Below are 19415 nucleotides of genomic sequence, written 5' to 3'. Positions count from 1 at the left end.
GTTTCGTTATGTGAAATGATGTGAAACTTTTTATCTTGGTTTCACTTATCACCATATTGATGTGGGGAATAAAAAAAAGATTATTATCTATAATAAAATGCACATTTATGTCTTTATTTAGTACCAGTCGGTACAGTTCCATAAATACTAGGGGGACAATTAAACTGATTAAAATGGTGTTCAGGTTCAGGGTGGATCCCTTGCTCATTAATCTCTGGGTGAATGCACTGTAGGGAGGGAGTGTAATGAATAGGGTGTAAGGAACCAGTCTAGACACCTTCCATCTGATAGTAACTTAGACTGAGTGTGTCTAAAGAGCCAAGAGAGTGCAAGTACAGTGTAAAATATTAGTTAGGACTAGGTTTATTTTGTTTTGATGTGGTGTTTACTAAAAGGGACTTTGTTAAGGAATGACAATAAAGACAGATTTGGTTTTGCATTGGAAAAGCATGTATGTGCTTTTATAAAAAATATATTAATAATAATTCAAAGCCACCTCCTACAATATGTTTCGGAGGATGAGAGGCCTGTATCGCATCTGTATGTCTCTTGGGCTGTACTCATTAAACAATATCTAAAATAACAAAAACAATTTCATAAAAAATTTAAATAAATTACTGCAAATTATATAATTTCTAAAATGAGTAAAATTATTGTTCACTGTGTTCCTCTGAGGGTGCTAAAGGTCTGCTTGATATATATTTGTAAAACCCCAAATGGAAAATCGCACACCAATTGAAACAGTAATGACAATTTTCTCTCGGCTTGTTTTTTATCAAAGCCCTTTCATTAAAACATCACTTAGAGAGGGGAGATCTGGAAATAAAAGCATTAAGAGACCCTTTTAAAGGGAACTGTTGTGGTAGCCAGGTTTTGTCCCCACTCCTACTCTCAAAACGCATGAGAACATAGGTATAAAACAAACCAACAGACACACAAAACAACAACCAAAAAAACAAAAATCTGCTACACCTTTGCTAAGATGAGAACTGTTTGCTATATTACTGTATGCAGCCAATAATTAATACTTATCACTAACTTCAAAAGGACACACTACCTCAAGACATAATGGACAGTTAAACAATAATTAGGAGTAATTGAATGTTATGGTGTTTATAATCATAACAATTGATTACAACACATGGAAATTAAGCACCAAATACCATTAACTATAAAGGTATTATAGTTTATGTATGCATTCATTTCATTCAGTGTAATTGCAATGTTAAAATATTGTCCTGTGTCAAAGTGTCTGGAGATTATGGGGCCACATGGTAACCATAATCATCTTGGTCAAAGTGTGTTATATTTCACAAGCTTTGAAAATCATCCTTTCAAGTCCAGCAGGTATAAGACTCAATTTACTTTTATTTGAAATGTTTTGGTTTAGACCCAACTGTAGTTCTCTCACGTTTGTCTTCAGATTAACAATACCTTTCCCAGATAGCCTGCTTCTAAAATATTCAGAGCTTGATTTGCGTGGGAGGATTCACCATGCCTGCTGAAAAGCTGAAAGAGTCAATGAGAAACACATGAACCTGAGAGGGGGTGACACTGGGGGGTAGCGATACACTCAAATTGGAAGACGTGAGACATACTGTACATGAAGAACAAGAACATGACAGGGAATTCACACAGTGGATACCAGGCAAAATGTTTTCTGAGATTTATTGAAAAGATACTTGACACTTGCAGGGAAAATAAAATAAAAAAAATCCAGGAAAAATCTAAAAATGGAAGTATGAGAATATTATATATGAGAGATATTTTGTCAGTTTAAAAAGAAAATGTTAGTGCTGATACAGTTTGTCAGTGAAATTTCAGTGTGTGGGTGAGTGTGTCACTATGACATGAAAGAGGGGAGAAGGGGGGAGTGGTACGGTATAGACATGACCACTCAGTAGGAGAGAGAGAGATATGCTAAAAGCGAATTTCAGAGACATGAATGGCTGGTATCACAACAATCTGAAATGAAACCACCTAACATATGAACCACACTGGTCAGTAAAATACAGGATGGCAGACACAGAAAAAATCCTATAAGTCCAGTATTATATTGTCAATGGCAAAAATCTGTTTAAAACATCTTCATTGTCACATTTCACAAACACTTAAACTGAGTGATCGAAACAGCTATAACTGAAACAAAAGAATTACGTTTCCTGGAGGAAATTATTGTTAAAGATTATCTTGGCAATTATGAATCATGATTATTGTATCCAAAATTTAGGGATTTTATTAGGCGGTAATAGTTTCATATTGTGTTTTGCATGAATGGTAAAATAATTTAATTTCAATGCACAGTATTTGTTTTATTTCACACAAGACATGATTTAATGTGAAAGTAAAATAGAACATAGAATAAATATTGTGAATCTTTTTGAACTAACAAGACTGCTATCATATTTTATCCAACATAAATTATATAGGGTGGTCCAAACAGGCACACTTTATACTAGTACTAAACATAAGAAAGTTTACAAAATGAGAAGACAGGACCCATCGTTTTTGTTTGGTGTCAATTAATCCAAGGATCCTGTCCAGTCTATTTTTGAATTTTCCCACATTTTCAGCTTCAACCACATTGCTGGTGAGTTTGTTCCAGATTTGTAACAACTCTCTGTGTGAAGAAGTGTCTCCTGTTTTCAGTCTTGAATGCCTTGAAGCCCAATTTCCATTTGTGTCCCCGGGTCCGTGTGTCCCTGCTGATCTGGAAAAGCTCCTCTGGTTTGATGTGGTCGATGCCTTTCATGATTTGAATGGTAGATTATAACAATGATAATATCCTACTTAAGAGGAAGGTTACACTTAATTTTCAATATTGTTACTCCAACCCTAATTTCAAATGTTAGTATTAATTAGTTATTTCCAAGTATGTTTTGTCTCAAACTCAGGTTTGGAAAGATGCTCACGATGCTGCCCATAGGTTGCCAATAGGGAACCTCACAAATTAAGGTTGGGCACAACTGTGTTAACAATGATGACTGTTAAGCACAAAGGACAAGTCTTATGCAGCAAATTAGCTGATGGATACCTAACAAGAGTGATGGATACTGTTATGAAAGTGGTAAATCACCAATGATTTATATCTGCAGGGTCAGGTGAGGTAGTTAACCTGGAGGAAGGTCCTGAGCAGATGTCTCTCATTATTACCTGAAACAGACCACTTTATCCATGACATTGGTGAGGGCAAGCGATTTCCAGACAAGCGCTGTAAAACCAACATAGCATTCCTTGGTGACAAGCTGGATCTGCAGATGCAAGGTGAGGACACACACCTGGATGACTTGGTGAGCAGTGTTGAAAGTTTCAAAATGAAGCTAGAACTGTTTGCTGCACAATTAAAAGACAGTGATCTCACTCATTTTCAAATTTTGAATGAGACGTGAGGGGGCTTTGGGGAAAGGAGAGAGATTCGGGACCACCATAAATCACATATTTTCCTCCCACGTTACAGATTTAGAAAAAAATTAATCTGTTGGAGATTTTATCAGAGAGCTTTCCCAGTGGAGATGTTCAAGGTCCTATCTGAAACTTTCAACATGCCCTGCAAAGAACTTGATGATGACCTAACTAATGTACAAGTCAGGGAGAAGACCTAAGTCTCCAGTTCCATCCCCGAATTATGGAAAAACATTCCTGGACAGCAGATATATCTCGTCTGTGAAAATACTGTCCATCTTTGGATCAACTTAAATATGTGAGTGCACCTTCTCTGCAATGTACAAAATCAAGTCACACTTGATCGGTACATCCGAATATCACACCTGTGGGACAGGTACAGGATGGCAACAACAACTGCCTGAGTTACACCAGGAATGCACAATCCCTCCATCAGTGCTCAGACTGTCTGCAATAGGCTGAGAGAGGCTGGACTGAGGGCTTGTAGGCCTGTTGTAAGGCAGGTCCTTACCAGATATCACCGGCAACAACGTCGCCTATGGGCACAAACCCACCTTCGCTGGACGTGATTTCCTGCAAGACAGGAATGTCAGTGTTCTGCCATGGCCAGAAGAGCCGGGATCTCAATCCCATTGAGCACGTCTGGGACCTGTTTGATCTGAGGGTGAGGGCTAGGGCCATTCCCCCCCAAAATGTCCGGGAACTTGCAAGTGCCTTGGTGGAAGGGTGGTGTAACATCTCACAGCAAGAACTGGCAAATCTGGTGTAGTCCATGAGGAGGAGATGCACTGCAGTACTTAATGCAGCTGGTGGCCACACCACATACAGACTGTTACTTTTGATTTTGACCCTCCCTTTGAATAAAGGACACATTATTCCATTTCTGTTAGTCACATGTCTGTGAGCCTTATTCAGTTTATGTCTTAGTTGTTGAATCTTTTTATGTTCATACAAATATTTACACGTTACATTTGCTGAAAATAAAAGCAGTTGAAAGTGAGAGGACATTTATTTTTTGCTGTGTATATATGCACATTAATATAATACACAGCATCATGTTGAATATTTCTGGAATTTGAATGTATTTTAAAATAATGAAAATATATTATTTTAATACATGTCAAAGCATACATAATATCAATATTGTTTTACTGTAGGAAAACAAATACAAATAAAATGTGTTCATCCATTGAATCACTATGTCTAGGAGGATGAACGTTTCATCTATGTTCATTTTCAATATGTCAATAATTTCTAAGTAGTATTAGTATTTTTACAGAAATCAGCTGAATAACCTATCTAAATTTGTATTGTGGTCGACTCCGGACCAGTACTGGGCCATTTAAAGAAATATGACAGTTGCGCCAGTATCGTGCCAGAACTGGCCTAATTGCTACCTGCCAGACTCACTGTCTGTTGACTGTGCTGCTTTGAGGCCCTGGCCCTGCGTCATAGGCTAGCAGGAGGCAAGGGGACCATTATATTGTTATGATTTAGAGATAAGACTCCCAAGAGCTTGGGATTATTTCACTCAAGTTGCACCACGTGTGAACAGACAGTTACACCACTGGAGGGTAGCTCCGCTCTCTTTCTGGGGCACCACTGCCTCCCCAACCCCTGCGCTGCTCTCTATATACCCCAACTACAAAACAGTTCATCCACTATCTAGGAAGTTATGATACAACATATCTTGAAACACTGAAGGAGAATACATACTGACTTCTGACATCCACCATTATTTGGTAGGTTCTGCATTTAAACAAGCTGCTGTCATCCCACTTCTCAAGAAACCTACCCTTGACCCTACCTCTCCACAGAACTACCACCCCATCTCCATACTCCCCTTCCTCTCAAAGACCCTAGAGCGTGCTGTCCTCTGCAATCCAGTTTCTGCACAGCTCACCCGACTGAGACAGCTCTCCTGGCAGTCACTGACTCCCTCAGCTGTGCTCAAGCGGCCTCCCTCTCCTCAGTCCTCATCCTCCTTGATCTCTCTGAGGCATTTGACACTGTCAATCACTCCATCCTCCTCTCCTGCCTCGCTGACCTTGGAATCTCTCGGACTGCTCTCACCTGGTTCTCCTCCTACCTCAAAGACCGGACGTATCAAGTGACATGGCGAGGTTCATCATCCACCCCCCAACCTCTCCTTACAGGTGTACCCTGTAAAACTGCCTTTATTCTTATTGGCAATAATGCTATGCTAAAATATGAATTATAAAGGGTACAAAAGAAAATAAATACTAAAATACTAAAATGATTATTAAATGGTCTCTTATTTCTTTCTGTAGCATATAAAAAAACAAGAGAGACTTGGCTTAACGTATACAAGAATCCTTGAAGAATATGGGCTATATCCAGGTCATTCTTTGTATTTGCAGTCCCAGTGCATCCAGCTCACACAATCTGCCAATTCCTGACTCCTCCTTCTACCCCGAGTGGCACATGACTGGCTGTTTAGTCTGGCTTTTGCCACATACAACCTGGGGGAGAAAAAGCATGGGAAACTCAAGAACAGCACATATTAGGGATGTTTCTTTTGACGTCTTGTTCACACTTTTTAGGATTCTTCTTCCAGACATCTCACCCCCCTGCCAAGCCTCTCTTTCCCTCCAGGTATCAGTGCCAGGTGCCACCAGGTCTTCCACAATCTTACTACGTGATCTGTAGGTAAGTGTACTTTTGTGTCTTTATTCAATACATATAAGCCAGGCTCCAACTTCCTCTTGCTTTCCTTTCAGGTGCAAGAAAAAAAAGGGGGCAACAGGTAACAGAGGCTGCAGCAAAGCCACTCTGGGGTAGGAGTCTTTTTTAAAAGAGTCACCCAAAATATAATCTTCACCCTTCTTTAGTATTAATCAGCAATTCTGCAATACTTAGCATCCAGATGTTTTAAGCATCCAAATCCGTCTGTATCCCCCTACAACTAGTACTCTCAAGGCAGCCTCCAGTGCTGTACACTTCTAAAGCCATAGACCCAGCTCTCTCCACCTCCTAGCACTCAGCTCCCTTTGCCTGTTTCTCTGCTACAGCTCTCACTTCTCTACCAACACAGGTTGCTTTTAAAGCCCCTGCCCTTAATCAGGGGAAAGAGACTCAGGTGTGGCTACCAGCTCAGAGAAGGCATTGCCAAGCAACTCCCAGCTCACCCGCAGGCATGCTCCAGGGCCAGGGCCAACTTAGCCCCCACCACCCAATAAACAATTAAGGACAAAAAAAATCATCATAACAGCAAACACATGTCCATAATTTGCAACAAAACACCACATGTGGGAAATAAATACATTAATAAAATAACACAAACAAATAAGAATATAACTTAAACAATCAATTAAACTCCAAACAGCATTAGTCAGCCTCCGTGAAAAAGTCTTGCTCATCTATGTCCCTGAACTGTTCTCATGTTATGTCACACTCAGGAAACAGAGAACAGCATATTAAACTCTCCTTGAGAGAAACAAAACAGATTGATACTTTTCTATATTGTGCAGAAGAACAATAGTGAATATTTTGACTATGTGTGTGACCATTGTTGATCCTGAAATCTGATTGATAATGCTTAAGCCTTCAAAAATATTTAAAGTAATGATGATTGAATGTGATTCTTAACATTTATGCTCATATAGCTTAAAACTATTAATTACCACTTCAAATTGGCACCTCTAGATTTCTTCTAATTAAGTAATGTGTCAAGCTGTAAGAGGTATTTTTCAAAATCCTGTCTTTTCAGGATAGATTTCAACATGTTACTTTTCTCTGCTTGACAATGACTGTATGAATGACAATTCATCCCCGACAATTAGTGCCCGCGATAATTGGTCCCCGCGACAATTCGTCCCCGTGATAGTTCGTCGCCACGTCAATTCGCCCCTATAGCAATTCATCCCCGACGACAATTCGCCCCCACGTCAATTCGCGCCCATCATTATACGTTCTCTGAGTATTTGTAACCATGAGCGCATTAACTTATTGTAGAGCCATAGAACACATTGTGTTCTATGGCCACGGGGGAGAGAGAGAGTCACGAGTTCCGGTAGTGTCCAGGCTTCATTATAGTTCAGGTTTGACAAAAAAACACAAAAAAACACGAAAAGGGGGAAAAGCACACAACACAACGTCCACAACAAACGGGAAGCTCCAGGCAATCAGGAGATGAGGCCGTCAGTCCTCTTTCTCCAGGGTTAGCTCTCTCCCCCCAGGGAGGGAGCAAGATTAAATAGACGAGGCACAGCTGCCACTGACGTCACAGTCGCCTCGGTGCTTATTGCCCGCAGCCGTGAGTCCGCAGCCTGTTTGCGAGGGAGCGCACAACACAGCTGTGGAACCTAATCAGCGAGCGTCAGCAGCAGCCATTCCGTGACAGACAGCGTCCTGTCACACACATATACATATACACTCACCTAAAGTATTATTAGGAACACCTGTTCAATTTCTCATTAATGCAATTATCTAACCAACCAATCACATGGCAGTTGCTTCAATGCATTTAGGGGTGTGGTCCTGGTCAAGACAATCTCCTGAACTCCAAACTGAATGTCTGAATGGGAAAGAAAGGTGATTTAAGCAATTTTGAGCGTGGCATGGTTGTTGGTGCCAGACGGGCCGGTCTGAGTATTTCACAATCTGGGGTCAAACACAGTATTAGTATGGTGTTCCTAATAATCCTTTAGGTGAGTGTATATACATATACATACAGTGCATCCGGAAAGTATTCACAGTGCTTCACTTTTTCCACATTTTGTTATGTTACAGCCTTATTCCAAAATTGATTAAATTCATTATTTTCCTCAAAATTCTACAAACAATACCCCATAATGACAACTTGAAAGAAGTTTGTTTGAAATCTTTGCAAATGTATTAAAAATTAAAACAAAAAAGAACATGTACATAAGTATTTACAGCCTTTGCTCAATACTTTGTTGAAGCACCTTTGGCACCAATTACAGCCTCAAGTCTTTTTGAGTATGATGCTACAAGCTTGGCACACCTATTTTTGGGCAGTTTCTCCCATTCTTCTTTGCAGGACCTCTCAAGCTCCATCAGATTGGATGAGGACTGTCAGTGCCCAGCCATTTTCAGATCTCCCAGAGCACTCTGGAGGAGGTTTTCATCAAGGATGTCTCTGTACATTGCTGCATTCATCTTTCCCTCAATCCTGACTAGTCTCCCAGTTCCTGCCGCTGAAAAACATCCCCACAGCATGATGCTGCCACCACCATGCTTTACTGTAGGGATGGTATTGGCCAGGTGATGAGCGGTGCCTGGTTTCCTCCAGACATGACGCTTGCCATTCAGGCCAAAGAGTTCAATCTTTGTTTCATCAGACCAGAGAATTTTGTTTCTCATGGTCTGAGAGTCCTTCAGGTGCCTTTTGGCAAACTCCAGGCAGGCTGTCATGTGCCTTTTACTGAGGAGTGGCTTCCGTCTGGCCACTCTACCATACAGGCCTGATTGGTGCAGTGCTGCAGAGATGGTTGTTCTTCTGGAAGGTTCTCTCTCCACAGAGACACGCTGGAGCTCTGTCAGAGCGACCATCAGGTTCTTGGTCACCTCCCTGACTAAGGCCAGCTCTAGGAAGAGTCCTGGTGGTTCCAAACTTCTTCCATTTACGGAAGATGGAGGCCACTGTGCTCATTGGGACCTTCAATGCTGCAGATTTTTTTCTGTACCCTTCCCCAGATCTGTGCCTCGATACAATCCTGTCTCGGAGGTCTACAAACAATTCCTTGGACTTCATGGCTTGGTTTGTGCTCTGACATGCACTGTTAACTGTGGGACCTTATATAGACAGGTGTGTGCCTTTCCAAAACATGTCCAATCAACTGAATTTACCACAGGTGGACTCCAATCAAGTTGTAGAAACATCTCAAGGATGATCAGTGGAAACAGGATGCACCTGAGCTCAATTTTGAGTGTCATGGCAAAGGCTGTGAATACTTATGTACGTGTGCTTTTTGTGTTTTTTATTTTTTATAAATTTGCAAAGATTTCAAACAAACTTCTTTCACGTTGTCATTATGGGGTATTGTTTGTAGAATTTTTAGGAAAATAATGAATTTAATGTATTTTGGAATAAGGCTGTAACATTACAAAAGTGAATCGCTGTGAATACTTTCCAGATACACTGTATATAGGCAGGCTATATATATATATAAATACACACATAATTATTTTGTATGATTTATTATAATGTATGCTTTTAATTGATTAATTCATTTGAGACTATAAACATAAATGGTATTAGAGTAGAATGAACAATTAGAAGGTGATTAATAAGGATTTTACACAGCTTCTCTTAAGTATCAGGTTTGTAATACTACTGCTACTACTACTAATAATAATTTCCCCTTATCACTATATCCTTGATGATTTATATGAGTGAGCTATTTAATCAAAATAATACAGGCTACATAAACAAGATTATACACAAATAATCATATATGACAGTTCTTAAAATTGAGAAGGAGAAAAGGTATTGATAGACCTCGTTTAATTTGTATCTTTTGAAAATACAGTGCTTACATATGGAGGGTCCTTCTGACAAATCTAATGGATGCTTTATTCATTTGTTATTTTTTCACATAAGCGTTAAATTCAGTGCATATGTGGATACCATATTATTATTATTATTATTATTATTATTATTATTATTATTATTATTATTATTATTGATTTCTTACATTAAGTTTGGCTGAATTCGAATAATGGATATCAATGAGTGAATCTGCCTTTGCTACTAGTTCATGTTCCCTGAACCGTGTTATTGAAATGCAATTCTAATTAGAAGAATCTAAAATCCTTCTTAATTGCCTTCTAATTGTTTGTTCTACTCTGATACTGTTTAACTCCAGGAAATTATATATATTTAAAAAATGTTTTTATAATTAATCTACATAAGAAAATAACATGTACTGATTGGGAATCAAACCCAGATTGCTGGGTTTGTAGGGCTTTTCCTTAACCACTATACCAACAGAGATACAAGTTTAGTCTGAAACCTATTTTAAGTAGTCTCCAGTTGCTGCTGCCAGCTGTCCTGATTAATTGTATGGGGTTATAGTCTCAAACTAATTTATCAATTAAAAACATACATTATAATACATAATACAAAACAATTGTGTGTGTCTATTTATATATGTTTATATAGCCTGCCTAATATGTATATACATATGTATATGTGTTCTATTGCTCTGCAATAAGTGAATGCACTCATGGTTACAAATGCTCGAGTGGAGAACGTATAATGATGGGGGCGTATTGTCGACAGGGACCAATTATCGCAGTGACGAATTGTCGGGGACGGATTTACATGCTCCCCTCTGCTTCTCATGAGGAAAACCACAGGGGTACAAAAACATTCAATATGTTAATATAATATTAGTCAGCAGTTTTTATTCAACTTCCTGAAGAAAATTTGATCTTTCTAGGGTAATACATACAATTTTTTGGCCATACAATTTGGCTGTAAAAGGTACTTCATTTCATTCCTTGTTGGAAATACAGTTTTGTGAAGTCCCTGTGATGGTAATTGAGGATATTTGAGTTGCAGTAGGAGATTGAATCATTTTATTAAGTTGACAAATATCTGCTTGTAAATACTTAAAAAGCATGCTTTGGTGTTGTTTTTTTTCATTGTCTTTTCACACTACAGGATTTAGGAAATACAGCATCTTTGAGGTCAGCCTGACAGTATTTCTTATGAAAAATGTAACACGACATCTGGAGCTGCAAATTACATGTATAAATATTTTATAATATGAAACATAATAATAAGGTAGTAATGTGGTGTCAATGATCATCCACTAACAATTAATAATATGTTGTGAATGCAACCCAGTTATCTGAAAGAGAATACTATTCAAAGGGGGTGGCTATTTTGTTACAATGGAAGGATGGAGGGACAAGCACACCCCCATTGGGGTCTGGGAGTGCACTGGGGGGCCTGCATCTCGGAGGAGAGTGTGATCTCGAAGAGGAGAGTGAGTGGGGCTTTCGATGCACAGTGCACTCCCTAGGGGGAGGCTGTGCAGAGGTGCTAGGTTGCATGCAGAGTGATGAGGTGCTTAAGGAGAGCCAAAAGCCCTAGGCCTGGCCTAGCCAAAAGCCCTCCTGGATGCACAGGAGCTGCTGCAGCAGTCTGTCCCATGACCCTGGCCAAACGTCTGAGGTGCAAGCTCTGTTCAAAGCAGGCAGAAATGAGGCAAAAAATAGGATCCTGCAAGGATTGGCGGTCATGGTCCAGGCCCAGGCAGATCGCACAAGAGGTATTCTCTTCTTGAGTAGAGAAGAGAACGCATTGGGGAATGTGTGGCATGGACATAGATGTGTTGGACACAGTGGTGTGGGAGGAGTTCTCTATTTACAGGAAAGGAGCACCAGTCGGTGGACACTGGTTTTTAGCACCCCAACCACAGAGATACTTCACTATCTAGTCTGGTGCACCTACCAGGAGGTGTCTGCAACGTCGTATGCTCAGGCACCAACTTGCATCTCGAGTTCTGTCCTGCACTGAGTAGTCTTTATTGAGGTTCTGCATTGGGAGTGCACCACGCAATACACTGAGGCACCAGGCTTGCACTTCATTGCAAAGGGAACACTGAAGTGTAGTATGCACCATGCCATGAGGGGTGCTGGAGCAACACCGAGGCTGAATATCACGCTGATAAAAAATCAGAGAAGTGACTCAGGCTCTCAAGGCATGCTGGGCAAGAGAGCAGATGATACTCTCCTTCCTAGATCCCTAGGAGGAGGAAGATCCGAGTATAGCAGCAGACGTGGGCTATTGCAAATGTTATGCATGCCAGAGGAGCCCCTCTAGGTGGAAGGATGTAATTTACCTAGATGGCTAAGTGCAGGGCGAATGGGAGCAGAGGGTGATTGCGGAAGTGCACATGGGTTTCAGGAATGTTGATTGAATAATTGAATGAAGGGAGGTGGGTGACTGGGAAAGAAGGGTGACATCTAATGGAGAACTGGGGATATGTTTTGAACTGTGACAGTATGTGAGGGGTTTTATACAAGAAGAAGAAGGCTGCTCAAGTGACACATACAGTGGCCAATATGCAGCTTTGTTATACAAAATGCATTCACTGAGGTCCCATGGTAAGGACATATGCCATTCACGACATGAAAGATAACTGCATATTATAAAAAACTACATTTGTAACATATGTTCACACTTTTAAAATGTATGATTCTGTGCAACTTGTTTTGTTTATAAATCATTTATAAACGTGACAAATGCAATCTCCTAAATTTACTAAAACAAAGAAACATATTTACAAGATTAAGAACAGTTTGTTTGCTTTATCACATTTATTTGAATAAATAACATTTCCACCGTGCAGAAATATCACAAAGGATTTGTGCATCCTAGAACATTAACTTTCCTTGTGTTACAACAGTTAGGGAGCAGAACATTACATTTTTCACCTGCCTTGAGTGAAAATAACAGTCACTTCGATTGCGGATAGGGGTAGTGTGGGCAGAAAGAGTGACAGTGATGCCCAGAATTGTACTTGGTATTCCAAATGAGGTCTAACTAGTGCATTGTACAGTCTTAATATTACTTCTCTTTTTATAAATTCTACACTTTTGACAATATACCCTAGCATTTTGTTGGCCTTTTTAATTTGCTTCACAACATTGTTTGGATAAACACATACACTCCTAGGTCTTTCTTAAGCATCAATTCTTCTAGTGCTATTCCTCCATAGTGTAATTATAGTGAACATTTGTATTACCTGCATGTAATACCTTGTACTTGTCCACATTGCATTTCATCTGCCAGGTGTAAGTCCACAACTGAATATTATCTAAGTATACAGGCTCTTTCGAATATACAGCCCTCGTGTTGTACACTTTAAACACAGTCAATAGACCAGCTTGAGTGGCGGCGAACATATTAAGAATTAGTTACCGAACTTTGTGTGTAATGCGTTGTTCCAACCTAGCATTCTCACCTGATTTCACTGGGATAGCGCATAGTTTGATAACGTTTGACCATCAAACTGAATTGAGATAATTCAGTGCAGTAGAAGCTACTCACTTTGCATTAAAGGCTGTTTTGTCCTTTCTTCCACTGCAGAACATTAATCTTACCCAGTGACTGTGTAAACTGTGATTTCAGTGGAAGTCACTAAATCTCTTTATTGATACTTGAAAAAACAAAGGAACATAGACCAGACCATCTTTCCTGGATGTTCGGACAAACTCCCTGCTTGAGTCCCTGCCTGCATTCTTGCCAAGCTTGTTCAGCACAAAGTGTGGCCAATCTATCAAACATTTTGTATAAGTATCTGAACATTCAATATTTGTTATATATGAACTCAATGTATGCCAAATCATAAATTGAAAGGCTTCTTATTGGCAAACTTTGTGTGTTTTGAGACTGATAAATCAAACTCATAAATAACTAACCCATACTAACATATGAAGTTAGGGTTGGACTGTTATAATCCCTTATATCATAGCATTTATCAGTGTACCTGTGTTATAATACAAAGTTATAATGAATTTAGCTCTACTGGTTAAAACGGCTTACAAGAGTTATTTCATGAGGGAAAACCAACTTTTACTATACTGTATAATCGCACTACAAAGTTGTGTGTCTATAGGTTAGGAATGGAGATTTGAATGTGGATGTTTACCTCTCTGTGCCATAGGGAACACTCCTGAGCTGATGTCCAGTTAGATTAATCAGGTGTAAAGAGGGCCTGGTCCAGGGACGTGCAGAGGTAATCGGGACAAGAAGTGGGGCCACCCCTGTCCCCCACTTGTCCCGATTACCCCTCCCCCGATCCATGCTGCTGTCCGCAACCAGGAATTTTCATCATATTTCGTCAGCACACTCGAACTGAACTGCCCCTTCATTTGTTTCAGCCACTGCCCTTCCGCAAGGCTGTGCATGTCACTGGCCTGGTCAGATGGTGAAATCAGAGGAGTTGATGAAACTTTTTGTTTTTATCAGGCTGCACTTATCTTAAGAAAGCAGGGCCTAAAGTACACTTTTATGTACCGTACTTCTAGTACTTTGGCACAGAGGTAGACAACTGTGCTACATCAGAACTGTGGCAGGGTTCGCCCTGCCGGGTGTACCGCAGATTATATAACCAGACACAAGAGTGAATGCAATGTAAGAGGGCTTGCAAGTTTTTTTATTATAAAGCAAGGATACACTAAATATTTAAATGTAAAACAACAACAACAAAACAAGAACAAGGAGATGCCATTTGCATCTTCACCATGCACTCCATAAACGTATGGAAAATCAGTAATAGTTGAATAAACATATAGAGCAAAAGACTTAAATAGTAATCTGAAATAGCAATAATAATAATAATAATAATAATAATAATAATAATAATAATAATAATAATAAAGTCAAATGAGAAGAGAATCAAAGGTGTTTTGCTCTTTCTTGTTCTCTCTAGCTACTGCTACCGACCCAGCTCCTACTGGGAAAAAGCAAGGAGTATAAAAGGAATCTCCAAACCCACAGCTTGTAAATGGACACAGAGAAACCCCCTCTCCGCATCAGCTGCACTTACCGGCTGCCACACTCCTTGCCACCCAGAAGAAGGGCTAGAGACAGCCAGGACCGATTCCACCTCCTCCTGGGAGAGGAAATCGGCAGAGTGGTTTTGGGACCCCAGCAGCTGGACCACCCGGAAATTTAGAGACAAATGAGCCAGATACCACTGTGTGATCTGATTGCTGGTGTCTTTCAGGCAGTTCAGCTATGGAAAAGGAGTATGGTCATTGTGGAGGATGAACAGCTGATCCAGGAGGTAGTAATGCAGAGTGAGAACTGTACATTTGCTGGAGAGACATGCCTTTCCTATAATTCTGTCCTTCTGTTTTGTTTGTTTTTTTAGTAAAGTTTGAGGCTCAGAACAAGATAGTATTTTCATTGTGAGATTCTAAATCTATCATGGATTTTATTTATATTTTTATTTTTATGCTTATTGTCCTCCAATTATTGTTTCACCATTTTCGTTTTAGATTTTTGCATACATTCTTTCATGCCCCTGACTTAAAATACAGTTTATGCTTCCAATATTTTTATTTTGTCATTAAATACATGTCTATAGTCCATGTTCTATAGAACATAGTCCAGGCCTTAGTATTCTTACCCTGTGTTAAAAGCCCAGTAAGTATGTTTTGTGTGTCTACAAAATAAAGAGTATTCAGTTATAAATCTTTCACAGGTATGCATTTAAAACTTCATATACACACAAAAACACACACAGGTGTGGGCATAACAGGCTATTCAAAAGATCAAATCACATTGAATATCTGAAACTATTATTAGAAATAATAAGCTTATTTGTGTATCTTAGTAATTTAACAGAATAATTTTGCCTGTTGCATTATAGTTGACATATTGTTGCTACATGTAAAATCTAGCATTTTGCATCTCAGCAACACATTCACAACACTGACAAATCAGTTTTGTCTTAAAGGCTAATGTGAATGCATACTGGGGTGAACTCTGGATTGAGTTATCTTGGGGCTGGCCCTGAGCTGGAAGATTTAGTGTGAAAATGGTGTAACGGAAGACATTCTCAGTTGTATAACTGTGTACACATAATGTATATTATAGGGTGGTCTTATGACAAATGTCTATAAAACTATGCCACCCCAGTTGTTCCCAGAGGAGGGGGACCCTCACACCACCCTTGATAATTTCCCACGCAGGCTTGGACACAGACCTCAGCACACCCCCAATAATACATTAATTTCTGAGAAAGCAGAGGGAGCATGCAAAGTCTTATTCACTCAAGTCCAGGTAGATTTCACATCCGCAAGATCAACCAACAATTTGGGTTGCAGTCTTGTTCCACTTTGTGCCACATACAATAAACCCACAAGCAAATAGTAAAACTACTACTACTAGTAGTAGTACTAATAGTAGTAGTAGTAGTAATACAAAAAAAATCACACAAGAAAGTAAAATTACATAATAAGTCCAAAAGTGATAAAGAGCCTTAGTCACCTTCTGTCATTGTCCCCCTCGCTGGACCAGTTGTTGTCCTTGTCAAACCACAACACTAGACCCAGGAATTAAATAGCCCCTTCTCTGAACTGTTGGGGCTTAACCCCAAAATGATCCCGCTTGGACCTGCAAATTGGCTCTGCCAATACCCCTGACTTCAGGGTCAGTTTCCACCTCAGGGTCAGCGGGGGGGCAGGCACAGGTGCGGGCACAGGCCCTATTGGTGAATAATGTTTTGACCCAGCAGCAATACTGTGTGGGGGATGAGTTAAGCCATGTGATTTGTATAGTTCAAAGATCAGAGACACTTGTCTGTCTTGCTCTGCATGTGTATGATTGGCTGATACATTCTACTGAACTGTTTATCTAGCACCAACACACACATTTTGGTGAAATCCTCTACTTTAAATTGAGTGACAGTGTATGGGTCCAATCACAGTGGTTCACGGAGTGACAGAAATTTTCGGTCCTGCCTGGCTGAAAAAATGACCCCTGCAACGCAACACCAGCAACAAACATCAGGATTTTTTTAAAAGTTTTTAAGTTACCGGTAGAAGGGGGATAAAAACAAAGGAGTAATATAATGTTTGCAATGAAGTCTTAAATACTTGTATTTTTATATACATTGGGTATATTGATGTTTGCTCATGTATGATTGTGATTTAATAGTGAGTTATAATCATAACATTCCACGCTCAGAGTTGCGACCTCTACTATTGGTAGTGCCCTTTGCCTGCTCACCTGGAAACCAGGAGAGAATGTCTGCATTCTGATTCAACTTGCCTGGATAATGTTTAATATCAAATGTAAAATTAGATAACTGGGCTACCCACCCATTTTCACAAAAGCAACACTGCATTCACATTGAAAATGTAAGTATTTTCTTTTTTTTTTTCAAAACGAGCGCATATAGGCTACAATAACATGAACAAACTAATAATACATTTTACACAATAAACTGTGTAAACTCGTGTAGAAATCTGTATGCACATATGTTAGTAAACATACAATTAAAAAACATAAACAACCAGTTATAAAAATAGCTATAGGAAGGAGGTCAGAGACTCTGCTGTTTTGACTTCAGTGGGAAGGTCAGCTCACCACTTAGGGGTCAGGGATGAGAAGGAGGAAGGAGAGTGGAGAGGAGGCAGAGTTAGTCTTTTGGCACCGGAAGACACCAGCGGTCTGGAGGGGATGTATGGAGAGACAAAGGTGTGCAGGTAACTCAGTGCAGTGTATTTGAGACAGCGGTAGGTGACTGGCAATGTCTTGAACAGAATGTGTGCCAGTATCGGGAACCAGTGGAGGGAGTGGAGCAGTGGAGTAGCGTGTATGAATCTGGGCAGAGTGAACACTAGACAAGCTGCAGAGTTCTGGATGAGCTGGATGAGCTGGAGCGGGCAGGTAGTAGTTGCTGGCAGGCCGGCCAGTAGGGAGTTGCAGTAGTCCAGGCGGGAGAGGACCATGGACTGGATGAGCAGCTGAGTCAAGTAGTTGGTGAGGAAGGGTCGGATTTGGTGTATGTTCCTCAGAAAGAATCTGCAGGTGCGTGTCAGTGTGGTGATGTGCTGAGTGTAGGAGAGCGCAGGTCGAGGGTGACTTATAGGTTCTTAGTGGAAGAAGAGGGAGAGAGTGTCATAGATTCCAAGGGGATTGAGATGGAAAGATCAGCAGAAGGTGAGGAAGAGGGGAGAATAAAGAGGAGATCCGATTTGGAGAGGTTGAGCTTGAGGTGGTGTGAGTGCATACAGGCAGAGATAGCAGACAAACAGGAAGAGATGCGAGAGGGGATGATAGGATCAGAGGAGGGAAAATACAGGAAGATCTGGGCATAATCTGTGTAGAAGTTGTAAGTGAAACCATGGGATGTGAAGAGTGAGTGTAGAGAGAGAACAAGACAGGGCCCGGGATGGAGCCTTGGGGTACACCTGTGAGGAGAGGTTGGGGGGTAGATGAGGAACCTCACCATGTCACTTGGTAGGTCCGGTCATTGAGGTAGGAAGAGAACCAGGTGAGAGCAGTCCCAGAGATTAAGGATATGCATTTTAAGGGGACCCTATTTTGTTCACTAATACCATTCCCTCTTGCACTGAACAAATGCTCAGGGATGTTTCCATATTGAAGCACATATTAGCTTACAAACTGAGTTTTTAACAGCCATTTTACAAAGAAATCTGCATGGGGGAACATGCCCCCGGACCCCCCTACCAGATGTGGGCCCCTCTGTAATAATCATGGCCCCCTTGTGGCCTCCCATTTCTAAAATCCTAGAATTGCCTCTGCATTTTATTGAGTGCAGACCCTTTTCCTCATATGAACTTGGTTTAATAGGAAAAATGTAATTTAATTCCATAAGCCACATGAATGCAAATACATTCAGCAGGTGTGATGTACTAGCAAGTCTCTTTCTGTAAGATACCTACAGTCACTGTCCCTGCCTAGCAGGATATAAACTGCTACTGCTAAAATCACCACGCTTTTATTGTTTTGATGTTGTTGTTTCAAGTTTGTTTTAGCCAGTGTGCAAAAATATATAACTGTTATTAATAAAACACATCACATTGATTTGATTTAATTAACCACCACTCGCCTGAAATAACCACCTGTCAAAACTTTTATTTTTTTGCTCACTGTCGGCGGGCCACTTTGCTTTTGCTTGCAGGCCTGATGTGGCCTGCGCTATACTATATTCCTGTTCAAGGGCAGACCCATCCAAATCCCACCATCCTCCTTTGGATGCAGTTGGCTGTTCGTTACTGGCACATGATAACTGGTACTAGTACTGTTGAATATTGGTGGATGAGTTTGTTGTTTTTAAAACAATACAGTAGTGGACCCAACTGTACTTCGGTGGAATATATCCAGTTGTTTCTTGTCGCTATATATGTATAGTTACATAATTAATGTATGAAACTAATAATTGTTGTCTATTAAGGAATTGCAATTGAAATAGTTTTTTTTTGTTTTTATAACAGTGAACTTCCCTATGAATTGTAATATATTGGGCTCTGAATTG

Source organism: Amia ocellicauda, chromosome 11, assembly GCF_036373705.1.
Source record: "Amia ocellicauda isolate fAmiCal2 chromosome 11, fAmiCal2.hap1, whole genome shotgun sequence".
In the NCBI taxonomy this organism is placed as follows: domain Eukaryota; kingdom Metazoa; phylum Chordata; class Actinopteri; order Amiiformes; family Amiidae; genus Amia; species Amia ocellicauda.
This window is presented reverse-complemented; position numbering follows the sequence as displayed.